Source organism: Panthera onca, chromosome D1 (genome assembly GCF_046562875.1).
Source record: "Panthera onca isolate mPanOnc1 chromosome D1, mPanOnc1 haplotype 2, whole genome shotgun sequence".
In the NCBI taxonomy this organism is placed as follows: domain Eukaryota; kingdom Metazoa; phylum Chordata; class Mammalia; order Carnivora; family Felidae; genus Panthera; species Panthera onca.
Window position 1 is genome coordinate 108,051,545 of NC_138348.1, and position 16,541 is coordinate 108,068,085.

Sequence of the window (16,541 nt, forward strand, 5' to 3'; positions counted from 1 at the left end):
TTTGCTGTAGAAATAACTTTAGAAAATAAAATAATAATTTTTAAAAAGCCCTCTTATTTACACTGACTATGAAATTAGAGAACATACAATTCTAGCTTGCCATGTGCCCAACTAATATCATTAAAGAAAAGGACCTAAAAAGGGCGCCTGGGTGGCTCGGTCGGTTGAGCGTCCAACTCTTGTTTTCGGCTCAGGTCATGATCCCGCGGTTCGTGGGTTCAAGCCCCAAGTTGGGCTCTGTGCTGACGGCTCAGAGCCCGGAGCCTGCTTCAGATTCTGTGTCTCCCTCTCCCTGCCCCTCCCCGGCTCATGCTCTCTGTTTCTCTCTCTCAAAGAGTAAACATTAAAAAAAAAAAAGGGCCTAATGGATGTTAGGGTACAACTGGTGGTTATTTGCCATATATAGAAAAAATTGCAGGTAACCATTTATGTTTTAAAAAGGATGTATGTGGGGTGCCTAGGTGGCTCAGTCTGTTTTGCATCTGACTTCGGCTCAGGTCACGATCTCTCAGTTCATGGTTTCGCACCCTCTGTCAGGCTCTGTGCTGACAGCTCAGAGTCTGAAACCTGCTTCAGATTCTGTGTCTCCCTTTCTCTCTTCCCCTCCCCTGCTTATACTCTGTCTCTCTGTCTCTGTCTCTCTCAAAATTAAACATTGAAGGAAAAAAAGAAAAAGCATGCATGCATTTTGTAAGGATATGCTCCAAACTGTTAAGATGGCTATCTCTTGGGCATGATATTTAAAGGGACTCTAACCATTTTCCTATTATTTTATTTCTAATAATTATTATGGGTTATTAAAAATGATGGCTATTTCTTTTTTCTTTAAGATTTTATATTTTTTATGTAATCTCTATACCAATATGGGGCTCGAACTTACAACCCTGAGGTCAAGAGTCACTTGCTCTACCTACCCAGCCAGCCAGATACCCCGATGGCTATTTCTTTTGATAATAAATACAAAATATTTGACTATCTTTTTAAACTTCATATCTTTCAAAATAATTTGTCTTAAAAAAAACCTGGATGTTTTTCTGCCCTTTTCTTGATTATGTTTTATACATATTGTAATGTTAATATATCCGTGGGTACGTTGGGTTCTGTACAGTCAATCTTGACATGGTCGAGGATTGTCTTAGGGATGGAGAGTATCACACACCTAGTAGATGCTTTAATTAATTGGACCTTGACTTATGTCTGTGAAGGAATGCGAAGTAAGGGAAAGAAAGATTTGGGGAAGCCAAGGACAGGTTAAGCCTAGTCCGAAAACATTTCTATTCCTGTTGGCACACATGAGTCTTAAGACTGAACCAGCTGGCTTCGAGCCCTGCTGAAGCAATTTGGGTCTGTTTTTCTGCAGTTAGTTCTGCATAGGCCCCATATTTGAGAGCTGTAGGCTCACCTCTCTTTCCTCAGGAATGTTTCCTTATTGGCATCGTCAATGGCCCTGTTTAAAGGCCATACTTAAAGTCTCAGCTTGGCATACCACAGGAGCCAGCTTCCTCATTCCACGTGCATTAGGCTTTCTAGATGAAAGAGGAAATTGGGGGCTGCCGTGACCAAACTCCCCACTTCCCAAGGAAAGGTTGTGGTGTTTTATATTTCTATCAAGGTTGCCTTGGTTTCAACTTTAAAACAGTGCATTTCACAGCAGTGGAAGGGGGAAGGGGGCTGGGGGGAGACAGAAGAGTAACCCGTCAACCACAGCTCTGTTCTCCAGATTTGTTAAGAAGATGTGTTGTCCAGGTTTTGGGAGGGGCCGTGCTCCCTCTGAAGGCACTGGGAAGGATGTGTTACAGGCCGCCTCCTAGTTTGTGGTAGTTCCTTGGCCCATGGCAGTGTAACACCAGTCTTCACAGGGCGTGTATGCGTCTGTCTCTGTCCACATTTTCCCCTTTTGATAAGGACATCTGGTCCTATTGGATTAGAGCACACCTTAATGAGTTCATTTTAATTTGAATAGCTCTGTAAAGCCCCTATCTCCAAGTAAGGTCATAGTCTGAGGAACTGGGGGTTAGGACTCTCCTGTGTCTTTCTTAGAGGACACAATTTAACCTGTAACAGTAAGGCTGGTTCAGTACTTTAAAATAGATTACTGTAAACCACCGTATGATCACATTAATTGATGCAGAAAAGCATTTGACAGAATTGAACACGCATTCATGATAAAAACTCTTGGCAAGAAAGACATAGAACCTGATGAAAGGCATCTGCAAGAAAATTTATAGCCAACATCATATCTAATGGTAAAAGACGAAATGCTTTTTCCCAAAGATCAGAAACAAAGCAAGGATGTACAATCTTTGTACAAGGATGTACAAGCGTCTGACTGTGGCTTAGGTCATGATCTCAACAGCTCGTGAGTTTGAGCCAGCCCCGCATCAGGCTCTATGCTGACAGCTCAGAGCCTGGAGCCTGCTTCAGATTCTGTCTCACTCTCTCTCTGCCTCTCCCCAGCTCACATTCTGTCTGTCTCTCTCTCAAAAATAAATAAAAACATTTTAAAAAATGTTAAAAAAGAAAAAAGAAAATCCCCCAAAAACATCTGCCAAAAAAAAAAAAGTCCTGGAATTAAGAAGTAAATGTAGCAAAGTGATAGGATATAAGATCAATAAACAAAATCTATTGAGTTTCCATATAGTAGGAATGAACCATTAGAAAAGCAAGGGAATTGAATAGAGAAAACAATTTTGAAAATGAAGAATAAAATTGAAAGAATCACAGTACTTAGATTTTAAGGCTTTACCGTAAAGCTACTGTAATCAACATAGCATAGTATTTGTGAAGGAAAAGACCTTTAGATTAATAGAACAGTATAGAGTCCAGAAGTAGACTCCAAAATACAACCAATGGATACACACACACACACACACACACACACACACACACACACACACACATATATTTTTTACCAAGGTGCAAAGGCAATTCAATGAAGGATAGTCTTTTCAACAGATGGTGTTGGGATAAGTGGGCACAAGGCTGGAAATGTTTTCTTCACCCCAAATGAAACCCATTAGTTCTTCTTAATTTCAGCCCCTCCTCCTACTCCCCCACCCCCCCCACTCCCCCCACCCCCCCACCCCCCACCCCCCAGTTACTGGTAATCACCCATCTGCTTTCTGTCTCTATGTATTTACCTATTTGGGATGTTTCATATAAATGGAACCATCCAATATGTAACTTTTTGCATCTGCTTTAGTTAGCTTAATATTTTCAAGGTTGACTCACCTTGTAGGATTTATCTACACTTTGTGCTTTTTTATAACCGAATGATATTCCATTGTATGTACATACCACAATTTGTTTATCCATTCTTCTGTTGATTAACATTTGGGTTGTTTCCGCTTTTTGGCTATTGTGAATAGTGTTGCTATGAGCTCACCTACAAGGATGTGAGTCCCTGTTTGCAATTCTTTTGAGTATAGACCCAGGAGTGGAATTACTGTGATATTTCGTAACTCTGTATTTAACTTTTTAGGAACCATAGAACTGTTTTCTCCCACATTGACTTTATACAGTTGTGATCATATTGTGTATGTTTTTGTTTATTTATGTAACATCTAACATAAAAATCACCCCTTCAAATTAAAGATTCATAGTCAACATTATTTTTTGTGCCTGCATACTGTTTTATATATATTTTATAATTTAATCTTTTAATATTTTAGCCACTTTGATTTTTTATTATTTTTAAAATAAAAACTTTTTAACATTTATTTATTTTTGAGAGACAGAGAATGGGGGAGGGGTAGAGAGAGTACGAGACACAGAATCCAAAGCAGGCTCCAGGCTCTGAGCTGTCAGCACAAGCCCGATGTGGGGGTCGAACTCAAGAACTGTGAGATCATGACCTGAGCTGAAGTCGGACGCTTAACCGACTGAGCCACACGCCCCGATTTTTTCTTATTTTTTGCTTCGTGTTGCTTTATTAGATAACACTGTGACAAACCTTTGTGATAACATTGTTAATTGCATTTAAATTGTTTCTGTAGGGCAAATTCCACAAAGTAGAATCATTAGTTTATAGCACATTTTCTAAATTCTTGTGACCTGTTACCAAATTACTTTCCTAAAAATGTTCTACCAAATTTCACCTTTACCGGCAGTATGGGAAGCCTACTATTTTATCTTACCCTCCCAGACCTGGATGGTATTATTATTTTTAAAAATCCTTGCTAATTTCGTAGGAAAAAAAAAAGAAAGAAAATTTTAATTTAATTTCTAGCACTGGTTATAATGAACTTTTTTCATATGTGTACACTTCATGGTTTGTGAGTTGTCTATTCATATCTTTGCCTATTTTTATTTCGGGATTTGTGTTCAAAATGCTCTTTGTCATACGTAACGGATCTAACCATGGCGTTAACACATTTGGGACAAATTTTTCTGACATAACAGGATATCTAGAAGTAGGCACCCACTGGCTGGGTTAGTGGTGTAGGATGTCAGGATGGTGTCTTGTGACACAAGATGGCTACAACTGCTCTGAACATCACATTTCTGTCCCAGGCATGAAGAAGGGAAGATGGTGGAGCCAATTATACCTGCCATTTATCATGGAAGTAAAAGCTTTCCCGTATGCCGTCCCAGTAGATTCCTCCTGATGTCTCATTGACCAGAACCGTATCGTAAGGCCACCCTTGCTACAAGGGAATTGAGAAATCAGGAAGTGGGATTCAGATGTTTGGCTTAGACCAATCATGATCCCTCCCCTGAAACTGAATACTTTGCTGCCCACACCAAAACCAGAAAGGAGAGTAACTGGAGAGATTAGATTCTGTCTGACATAGTATCTCATTGTGTGTATGTTTTTTTTATTGATTTATATATTTCTGTATACTTAAGGAAATTGACTTTTGTCCTGTTTATTACAAATACATTTCCTAGTTTTCAGTTTGCACTTCTATTTATCTGAATCATAAGGAATTTTTTTTCCATCTTTATAGAACAAAATGTACCAGGTTTTAAAAAATGTTCTTTTTAAGATTAGAAAGTTCTACCATCTAGAGATTAGGTCAACATTCATTCACCTCTACCTTTTAAAAATCTTTTTAAAAAACTAACTTTTTTGATGTGCCTGGGTGGCTCAGTCAGTTAACATCCGACTTCGACTCAGGTCATGATCTCACGGGTTCGTGAGTTTGAGCCCCATGATGGGCTCTGTGCTGACAGTTTGGAGCCTGCAGCCCACTTCAGATTCTATGTCTCCCTTTCTCTCTGCCCTCCCCCTCTCAAAATAATAAACATTAAAAAAAATTTTAAAGCTCACTTTTTAATGATCTGATATATATTTTATCTTTAGAGTAGGATAATTCTGCAAATTGATTTTTTTTCCCAAATGGCTAGCAAATTTATTTCCATCTACTTCTAAGGCCTGCGGTTGTTCCTTTTAGAGAAAGAACTGGGGAAAACATAATAACAGCAACAAAGTGTTGATAAGGCAAATCCTATACCATCAGCTATCGTGAAACTAAGAAGGAAATTGTAGGGAAGAGGCTCTTGTACAGAGAAGTGTGATTTGTACATCTATTAATACACATAGATAATGGGTCATGTTTCAGTTTTCTTCCTCTTCCCATTTTCTATGCCAGGTAGCAAACCCAACTGAGGGTAGACCATTCATCCTGAGATCTGCTTCAAGTGACCTGGTTGTCTTTTTGGTTCTTTTGACAGTCAAACCAGTACCCTGGTAAGATGATGTAAGTTTTTAATATATAACAGAATTAATCTGATTTAGAAATTAATCACAAGGAGGGGTACCTGGGCGGCTCATTTGGTTAAGCGTCCAACTCTTGACATCGGCTCAGGTCATGATCTTACAGCGTGGTTTGTGAGATTGAGTCCCACGTCAGGGGCTTTGCACTGACAGCCGGGAACCTGCTTGGGATCCTTAGTCTCCCTCTCTCTCCGCCCCTCCCCTGCTCTTGGGCTCACGCTCTCTCTCTCTCTCTCTCTCTCTCTCTCTCAAAACAAATAAATGTTAAAAAAATTAATCACAAGGATAAGTGATTAACAAGATTACTAGACAAACAAGCAAACAAAATTAAAACCTCACATGTTGTGAATTTAATGTTTACCTCTCACAAGGGAGCTGGCACACAGCTCTTGAGGATATCATCGTCGGCACATCAATCATGGTCCCACCAGGAAAACAGAAAGTAGTCCTCGTGTAAAATAGAATGTAGTGCAGTGAATTGGTTACAGGGTGGTAAAAAGAGATACCAATCAGGGAACATTGAGGCAAAACTGAGACTGGCAGCTACAGGAAGCCTGGAGGCAGCAGTGTGCTGGTAACTAGCTCCCCCTGGAGAAAAAAAAAAAAAAAGCCTTGATTTGTAGCATTGGCCAATTTCCAGCTAGCATTAGTTTAACAACCAGCTTGCAAAATTCCTGAGTATTTAACAATCTGCCCTTGTGAGCCAGTACAAGCCAGCTCTGGCACACCCCTGGTTGGGGAGGAAAAGGGAGCAGGTGGTGTTATCCAAGCCTAGGCTATGATCCCCACCCCCGCACCGAGAGAAACTGCAGCCAACCGTGCAGGCCTGTCTGGGGATTTGGAGGCATGGGGAAGGCAATCACTGCCAGAAGTTTTGCATGAAGCGGAGGAGGAGAAAACCCTGACTTCTTCCTTCTTCTCGCCCTCCAGTCTCCTGCCAGTGTCTGGCTGGAAGCAGCTGACGGGTGGTGACAGCCTAGAGATTCAGCTTGCAGAGCTCATCGACCAGCAGCACTGAGCAGAGCAGGGGAAGGACGGTTCCTTGTTGTCTTTTCTCTCCTGTTCCTGTTGTCCTCTTCCTTCGTCCTGTAGAGTCTGCAGTTTCTCACTGCCCAGGCTTAAATCGCTAAAGCTTTGCTTCCTGCCAGATAATTCTTACGCGTTTTCCTTCCTGTTATCCTGTACAACTGTCCATGGTCATTCTGTGTTGTTTCACCATTCCCCTCACTTTGGCACATTTTGGGAGTTGCCGCCTTCTGCTCTGGCTTCTCCGGGCTGCTGCTTCTCCGTGCTTCTACTTCCTGTGTCCTGCCCAGTTTCCATCTTGCTCCTGTGAGTCAGGGTCTTTGGGTAGAAAGGAGGAGTCTCACTAAGGGCACCTAACGTAGAGAGGGCTTTGCAGAAAGGTTACACGTGGACTGAAACTGGAGTTTGAAGGACGTGGGGAACCAACACGGCTCCAGGGACCAGCCACACTCTCTGCTTGCATGTCACAGCCCACACTGCCCTCTTAGGATGCCCTTGATTGTTTGGCTGCTGCTTTTCACATTCTCTCATGGGCATGACCATCATGCCAGGTCACATGACACCTCTCTGGCCAGCCCGTAGATGGTCTGCCTTAGGGTCAGTCTGCAGCACCCTCTGGGGGCAAGTGTAGTAACTGCAGTTCCTGAGCAGGGGCCATAGACCATCTAGTTCAGCTAAAAGTGATACAGTGTTGGCGTGGCAGGTGCTAAGAAGGGGCTTGCACTTGCTTTCTGTGTGCCCACCTGTGCACTAAGATACTTGTTGTCTTCTTGGTCTCTATGAGGACAGGTCCTGGCCCACAGGCTCTGCTAAGACATGGGTTCTCAAACCTGGCTGAAGTGACAACCACCTGAGAAGCTCTCAAAATTAACCAATGCCAGACCCCCACCCTGACATTCTGGCTTAATCGGTCTGTGATCAGGCTGGGCATGGGTATCTTTTTAAAGCTCCCTAGATGACTCCCTTGTGCAGGAAGCAATCCCAGCCTGGCTGCCTGGGCATCGGGCACTGACTCCTCCTGGCACATCTTTCCTACACTCCTTTGCACAACTTCAGGGAGTGTTGATTTTCCGGAAACCCTGTGGTTTGGGAGGGGAGAGCCAGGAGTCCTAGCAAAGGACAATGGAGAGGGCTGTGCCTGCGTCAGATGTAAGGAACCTTGTTTCTAGTGCTTTCCCACTTTAAAATTACTTGGTAGGGGGCGCCTGGGTGGCTCAGTCCATTGAGCGTCCGACTTCAGCTCAGGTCATAATCTCATGGTTCGTGGGTTCGAGCCCTGCATCGGACTCTGTGCTGACAGCTCAGAGCCTGGAGCCAGCTTCGGAATCTGTGTCTCCCTCTCTTTCTGCCCCTCCCCTGCTCATGCTGTGTCTCTCTGTCTCTCAAAAATTAATAAACATTAAAAAAAAATTTTTTTTTAATCAAAAAATAAAATAAAATAAAACTGCTTGGTAGGATCAAAAGGGAACCTTCTGTCCCTGGAGCTGTTTAGTCTGGCAACGGGAAGAAGTGCTTTTTGCTTTTTGTTGCTTTGTTTCACTGCCCACTAAGTGTGGGTTATGCACAAACACAAACGCTGTCATATCCACAAGCAGCTTAGATCCTGTTCTTGGGAACTTGCTGTCTTGCTGTAGCCACAGGTCCTGCACACTGACTGTTGAGTGGTCATGTTCAAGTTCAGGAAGTAGGAGGGAACAGATAAAGAAGGCAACGGGGAAGCCCAAGGAGTTTCTGAAAGGGAAAAGCAGCCTGGGGTCAGTACAGATTGGCCAGAGGCAAGAGGAAGGAATTATGTACCTCTCTGTGCTGATGCTGTGATTATTCAGGAATACTTGACTGGTGACATCTTAACTATATGCACTAGTATAAAGCCTACTGGGTGCACTTGAGCCCCCTAAATAAGGTAGAAAGAATGAATACGATTATCCTTATTTTCCCCAGAAATTATTAGCCTGATTTCTCTCTTTTCTCAAAGAGTCTCAGGACATAGTTAGGTCCATTGGTGGATGTGGGACTTGAACACGGGACTCTGACGGTGCCCAAGGCACTTGTGCCGCATGTTCTGTGGCCCTGTGGGTGAAGTGATCCAGGCAAGGGATGGTGGAGGCGGGTGGACAAGTGTAGGTTCGAAGGGAAATTAATACCTCAGTTTTAAGGGCGTTAAATGGCAGTTGAGAGGACATGTGATCAGAGTTCATCGCAGTGGCAGTGTGGGGTCAGGTCGAGGGCCCCTGTGATCTCCATCAGTCCCACCCCGGCAGCCACACCAGTGAGCTCACCATCCACATGAGCCCCGAGGCTGCCCACGAATCGAGGCTCCCCCCTCCCTCCCACCGCCGTTAAGTGGGCATCCTTAATGGTTGTCAAATGTAGCTGACACGCAGGCAGGAGTGACAGCAGGGCCCTGGAGCTCCGCAGACAAAATCGTCACAGGCTCCCTGATGGCCAAGGACCATATGTGGGTCTATATGAAATCCCCTAAAAACAGCCAGCATGTTCATTTAAATCGTGGCAGAGCTCAGCTGGGGACCCAGGTTTTTCCCTTTTTATTTTTAGGCTTTGAAACTGCAGAACATTTTTTTAAATGTTGATTTATTTTGAGAGAGAGAGAGTGAGCGGGAGAGGGGCAGAGAGAGAGTCCCAAGCAGGCTCTGCGCTGTCAGTGTGGGGCCCCACGCAGGGCTCAGTCCCATGAAACTGTGAGATCGTGACCTGAGCAGACACCAAGCATCGGACGTTGAACCGACCCAGCCCCCCAGGCACCCCTAAACTGCAGAACTTTTAACAGCCTATTTTTTAAAAAATTGCTGTTGTGTGTTTTATGTGTGGTTTTCTTCTTTGCTTCCAGATCACAGCAAGCTATATAAAAACAGCTTTTTGAGGGGGTGCCTGGGTGACTCGCTCAGTTGAGCGTCCCGACTTCGGCTCAGGTCATGATCTCACAGTTCGAGAGTTCAATCCCCACGTCGGGCTCTGTGCTGACAGCTCAGAGCCTGCTTGGGGTCCCCTGTCCCCTTCTCTCTGTGCTCCTCCCCTGCTCATGCTCGCTCACTGTCAAAAAATAAACTTTTTTTTAAAAAATGGCTTTTTGGACTGTGCGTAATTGAGGGTGGTCTAAGCTGCCGGCCGAATTCCTGTGCGTTTGTGCATGTTGTGGCTCCCCGTCAGGATGCACAGAAGCCACGTGTGTGCTCTGCTTTCTGAAAGCCGCCCCTCAGTCGTGGGTACTGGTGCTTCACCCCTCAGAGCAGGCAAAGCACCACAGCTCCGCTGGGCTCGTTCCTCGTGGGGGAGCGTGTCAGGGAGGGCCTGGCCACGCTCCTGCTCTCTCTGCTCCGCTTCCTGGGGCTCCCCCTCCCTCCTTAAGGACATCACTCTCTCCCCTATTCTCAGCACCCACCCACCCCCCATCCCGTCCAAACACATTCTCATTTGTAGGTGAGACTAACCCCGGCTCCACGCAAGGCAGCTGGAAGGGCCAATAAATTAGGTCATGTCTGTCCACAGCAGTTTAATTGCTTGGCCACTGCCGTCCAGGCAAAAGTCTTTAAAAGGTTTATGAGTAACATATTCCCTGCAGGGTAGCTGTCTCCACCTTCAAAGCACACCGTACCCCACCCTCGCCTCGCTCTGCCTGGCGTTCTGTACCCGGATTCCGCGGAGCTCTGAGTCCAGCCTCCCGCCCAGCTGCTTTTCATTCGCCCCATGTGTCAACGTTCCACACCCTGCTCTGGGCCTTATGGGTGCTTCAGGAGCGCTCACGGCCCCAAAAAGATACACAGGTTTTTATTGTAACTTTTTTTATTAGAAACAATTCCCATGGGTCTAGGGTCTAAGGACCCACTAACAAGTGTTGTAAATGGCACAATTTCCCAGCCGTGCTTCCGAACAATGATAGTCTCATCGTGAAAGTTGATAAAAAGGCTTTTCTGTTCTCAGCTCATCTGACCTTCCTCTGTGAGGTGCTCCAGGCCACTCACGGGTGGCAAAAATGGAAGCGTCTTCACCTTTAGGGGCCTGGGTCTCTTGGGGAGGTAGGGGCCCCACCTCCTTTGGCTTGGACCGGCCTACCCTCCCGGGATGCAACAGTCGTCAGGACATTTTAATTGCAGGTCGGTCAGTCGTCAGCATCAGGTGTTGGGAGTTGCACTGCAATTTCACATCTTTCTCTTGGCATTTCCAGGTGTGACGAGCTCCTGTTGGCAGCGTGAAGGCCTTTGTCTGTGGAGCCTGTCGCTGCCCCAGGACCCTCCTCGTGGTGCCTCGCAGCACTGGGGGTCAGAGGCTGGGTACCCCTGTGTTCCTCTTGGGGTGAGAGCCCCATAAGATAGATTTTTTTCCCCCATATCGTGGATTCAGCAGCACTTCTGTGGAGCAGCTCTCATTATTTAGCAGATGTCCTTGAGATTCTTCTGTGACCCTAGTACCAGAGATACAAAACCAGGGAGGGAGAACGTTTTAAAACAGCGTCTCTAAGGGCGCCTGGGTGGCTCAGTCGGTTAAGCATCCAACTCTTGATTTTGGTTCAGGTCGTGATCTCACGGTTTATGGGTTCAAGCCCTGCATGGGGCTCTGTGCTGACAGCACACATCCTGCTTGGGATTCTCTCTCTCTCTGCCCCTCTCCCCCTCTCAAAAATAAACAAACATTAAAAAAAAACAAACCCAGCTCATCTCCTGTAACATGGCAGGCAATAAGCTAGCTGTGCACAGGGACACAGAGGTCATTTAACCCCACGTGAGGTCTCAGGGAAGACGTGGAGGAGGAGACGATGCCCGACTTGAGTCTGGAAGGGGGTGTGGGTTGAACAGAAGTGGGAAGCAGATTCTGAATGGGGCAAACGGTGGTAGGGAAGACATGGGGTGTGGAGGACTGCGGGGACCTACGGGCATCGCCAGGAGTGAGGATCACTAGAATTCAAAGTGCAAGCCAGTCCCCGGCCAGAGGGCTCGCTACAAACTGAAGGCCTGTGGAGCCACTGGGATGCCTGTCGCAGTAGAGTGACCATCAGTGGTAGATGGCTCTGGGTGCGGCTGATGCCAGGATGACACGAGGTATGTGTAGGGGACTCGACTGGTGATGCAGAGGAGGGGAAAGGCTCGAGAGATATTTGGAAAATTAAACGAGCAGGCCTTGGGGCTGATCGGCTGGAGAAGGGAGAAAGGACTGTTCGTGTGAACTCAGGTTTCTCACTTTGAGGAGCTTTTGACATTTGGCCTGCTGTTTACACTGAAACTGGGAGATTCCAGTAAATTCTACGCTCTGTGAGTCCAGAGAGTGCGAAAGGACCTCAATTCGTCCACCACCTTTTAAACATCGAGCTACTTCATCTCAGGATGTACTTTACCTCTTGGCAACGAAGGTCATGTTTTAGGCCTGGATCGCCGTCCAGGGAGGGGTGGGCGGAATTCAAAGCAGAGCCCTGGCAAGGGAGACTGGAACTCGCTCCCCGGGTCCAGATGGCCTGGTCAAGGACTCTTAGGCAGAGGCTGCCAGCAGCCGCCTGACGGCCGAGGAGGGACTGACCCACAGGAACCACCACGCACCGGGCCGAGGTGAACAGCCTGCCAGACAGCAGGCGCCCAGGCAGCCACAGGAACCTGCAGGTGCTTTCATTTCCTCCCCGTCACCTTGGGACTCCTGTCGGGAGCTGTTGCTCGCTCCTGTGCTCAGCAAAACTAATTGAGGCTGACTGATTAAGGCCCTCTTCCCCTCCAAAAAGAAAAAACCAAAAAACACAAAAAACACAAAACACCAGACATCTCAAGCGCTGTTTCCCTTCGTGAAGAAGCGGCAGGCTGACCTGATAACAGTGCCCTTCTCTGTACGGGTCAGCACGAGGGGGGAGTCTCCTCTCTCCGGTGCACCCCCGTGCTCCAGGCTCGGGCACCGGCGATCTCGGTTTCGAAGCTTGTCCCGAGTCACTAAAGAGAGAGAGAAAGGCATCATTCTACCCCGTGCCACCGAACACCGACCAGGTAAGCTGCTATGTGCCAGGACGGAGCCCCTGGCAGCTCGTCTGGCCCGGGTAGTCCAGAATCCGCGTGAATATATCAGACGTATGTCTCTAGGTTCAAAGCAGCCAGGCTGAACGCAGTGCCATCAGCAGGCATGACGAGCAAGGGAAAAGATGCCCCTTGCCAAGTTTACCGTGACAGGAGTTTATTTAAATAAATGGCAGCTTCTTTGGGGATCCAGATTAGTGATATTTTCATTTCATTCAAATAAGACCTACTTGACAAGTATTTTGAGGACCTGCTGCGGTAAATGCAGAGTGTAGAACCCAAGAAATGTGTAATCTCTTTGGGCGGACAGGGCATGAAAATTGAAACCGTATACTGCACATGACCAAGTAACTAATGGGTGGCAGGGGTTTTGGAGAGAGAGAGAGACGGACGGGTTGGCGGTGAGAGGCGGATGAGCGGATGAAGGGAGAAAGACTCCCAATTCCGGCTTCTTAACACTCCCTTTGTGCCAAATCTGCATTACGCACTTACAGAACTTTAATCGGCAGTTAGACGCGCAAATCTTCAATTCAGAAAGGCCATTCCGGTGTCAGTGTTGGGAACTAAAATCCTAAAGAATGGGGCTGGTGTTTGTGTATTGTGGGTAATGGCAGACTGACTGTGGTGTTTCCTCACCCCTGCCTTCATCCCCGCACCCCCCCCCCACCCCAGGATCTCTTCACCTTCAGTAACTTCTGCTACGTGTTCGCTTTTTTTTTTAAGCAGAAATTGCTAAAAATAATTTTTTGAAGTTGCACAAGGAGAATGAGATTTAGGCTACCTGTTTACATTTTATCACTGAACTTATTAATCTGTAATTAATAAGTTACAGAATCACTTCTGATGAAACAGGAGTTAACTGCGTGTCGAAAGGTGATGTGTCATTCTCCTTATCTCCAGCATTTAGGTGAATCTGCTGAATCGAGGAGCAGTCACCCAGTGTATTGGTGTTTGTGTGAGTGACAGACATGAGGCCAGAAAAAGAAAAATATTTTTAAGTTTATTTATTTACTTTGAGAGAGAGGGAAAGGGAAGGAGAGAGAATTCCAAGCTGGCTCCACACTCAGCACGTGGAAACAGGATGGGCTCAATCTCACGACCGTGAGACCACGAGACCATGACCTGAGCCAAAATCAAGAGTCAGACGCTTAACCCTCTGGGCCACCCAGGCGCCCCCGCAAAACGAAATCTTTAACTTCCCCTCCAAGATCTGTTCTTTATAAGAGAGTGTAGGAAGCCTCCAGAAGACCTGTATGATCTTAGTACTGAACCTTCTCCCATATGTGTCTAACAAGGAATTGAGAGAATTTCAGAGTCTCTGGGACCCTTATTTATAGTCCAGTGACACAGGATAGTAACAAAAATATTAGTAGATAATGACTGACTTCCATGAGGAAGCTTGGACGATTTCTCTTGATGCAAGGCCGGCAAATAAAAACTTACTAGGAACACAGAAATAAGACAAAAACAAACAAAAGCAACTTCCTTTGCTCAAATTTCTCTCTCCCAGTGACGATCTTCAACTATATCCCCTTCCTACACACACACAATCTATTTTCCAAATCCTTCAATCATTCACTGAAGAACAAGCATCACTAGTGAGGAACAGTGGCAAATTCAGACTCTGCCCTAGTAGGGCTTACACTCCGGGAAGTATATTCCCACCTGTCCTTTACGATCCCTCTCCGCCAATGCTTTCCCCGCACTGATCATATCCTTCTTGATTATTGCAAGGCAAGAGTCTTGGTTGCCTATTACATGATTGTGATATAATAAGAAATATATATATTTGATCTTTGTCTCTGGTTCCTGGAATCGAGCTTCTAAAACCCTTGTAATTTCATGAGTGGCAGGGATGAGAGGAGTCTTTTGTTATTCATAATAAGATCCTTTCACCCTAACCTGGGTCTGTAACTCCTGGAAGTTGGGGTCAGAGGAACCAGGATTGGAACTTTTAGCCCCAACCCGTGACCTCCAGGGAGAGGTGGACAGGGTAGGGGCTGGAGACTGACTTAATCAATAATGGCCGATGGTTAGATCACCCGTGCCTACATAATGAAGCCTCTATAAAACCCTAAACAACAAAGTTCGGAGAGCTTGTGGGTTGGCCAATGAGAATGCATGCACATGCCAGGAGGTGGCACACCCCTAAACTTCATGGGGACATGGGGACAGAGCTCCCCTGCTCAGGACACGTCTGGACCCTGTCCTATGTATTTCTTAATCTGGCTGTTCATTTGTATCCTTTACAAATACCCTTTGTAATAAGTCGGCAATAAGAAGTAAACTTTACCTGAGTTCTGTGAGCTTTTCCAGCAAATTCTCAAATCCAAAAAGAGCGGCCTCGGGTGCTCAGTCAGAAGTACTGGGAGCCTGGGTTTGAGATGAGTGTCTGGAGTGGGGTCAGATCTTGTGGGATTGAGCCCTTAACCTACAGGGTCTGCACGAACTCTGGGCACTTAGTGTCAGAAGCGTTGTGAGTAGAGAAACTATTTTTCTTTTAAGAATCTATCATGTCCCGTGTTGTGACACAGCTATTTTGTACATGTCCTTTCCTGCTGTTAGAGCTGCCATCTCCTAGTGTGTTCACGGCGTCCTTGCAAACTCACATGCTCATTATAGTTGAATTAGATTCAGTTTTCTTTTCTTTTTTTTTTATTTTTTTTTAACGTTTTATTTATTTTTGAGACAGGGAGAGACAGAGCATGAACCGGGGAGGGTCAGAGAGAGGGAGACACAGAATCTGAAACAGGCTCCAGTCTCTGAGCCATCAGCACGGAGCCCGACGCGGGGCTCGAACTCACGGACCGTGAGATCATGACCTGAGCCGAAGTCGGACGCTTAACAGACTGAGCCACCCAGGCGCCCCAGATTCATCTTATTTTCAATCCTTTAGCTCATTGCCAGCACTGAATTGAATGATGGGACAAAGAACACGTCAAGAAGGGCATTGCGAGCAGAGGAGACTAACTTGGGAAAAAGCCCGGAGAATATGGCCATAGGGTTTGGAATGGTTGCCCCTGGGGTTTAAATGGGAGGACAGTGGAAAACAAGTCCACGTGGGTAAGTCGGGTGTCTGGTCACGAGGCACTGAGTTTACAGGAGAGGAAAATGAGACGCATAAATGTTACTTGATCAGCCCAGGTAACAAAGGGATCAGAACCCCACCATCTGAGTGTCCCCGCTCTCCAGGCCCGGCACCCTCACACACGCTCAGACAGGGATTCTGTGCAGCCAAGCCAGTCTGGGGCAGTTGGATGGGAAAAGGTGAAGATAGTGCTAGAGAGTGGCTCTGACCATCCTGTCTGTGTCCTGGGGCCACAGAACACCTCTCTTTGTATTTACCAAGCAGCCTGAACAGAAGCAAGAGGAATAATGGCAGGTAAACAACCGAGAAAACTCTTTGAAGACAACATTCAGCCCTGCTCTGTGGTCTGTTGTAGGAGCCAGTCTGAGCTCCTGCTTGATGCCATAGGGCCCGTCTGCGAGCTACTCTCTGAAGCAAATACCAGCAGTTACCAATTCTGACATCCGTTTTGTCCTTGGCCTTGAGCTTCAGAGAGCTGATATTTTCCATGACACCTGGGTTAAAATAATAAGCAAAGGTGTTGAGCAAGTAAGTCATAAAACACACACACACACACACACACACACACACACACGCATATGCAGTTAACATACAAAATAATAGGGGCGCCTGGGTGGCTCAGTCGGTTAAGCGGCCGACTTCGGCTCAGGTCATGATCTCGTGGTTCGTGAGTTCAAGCCCCGCGTCAGGCTCTGTGCTGATG

General features: G+C 46.2%; 1 protein-coding gene across 3 annotated transcripts in view; it reads left to right on the plus strand.

The window, feature by feature from the left end:
* Positions 1-16,541, plus strand: part of EXPH5 (exophilin 5) — a 76,423-nt gene that overhangs the window by 8,418 nt on the left and 51,464 nt on the right. The window lies entirely within an intron of this gene.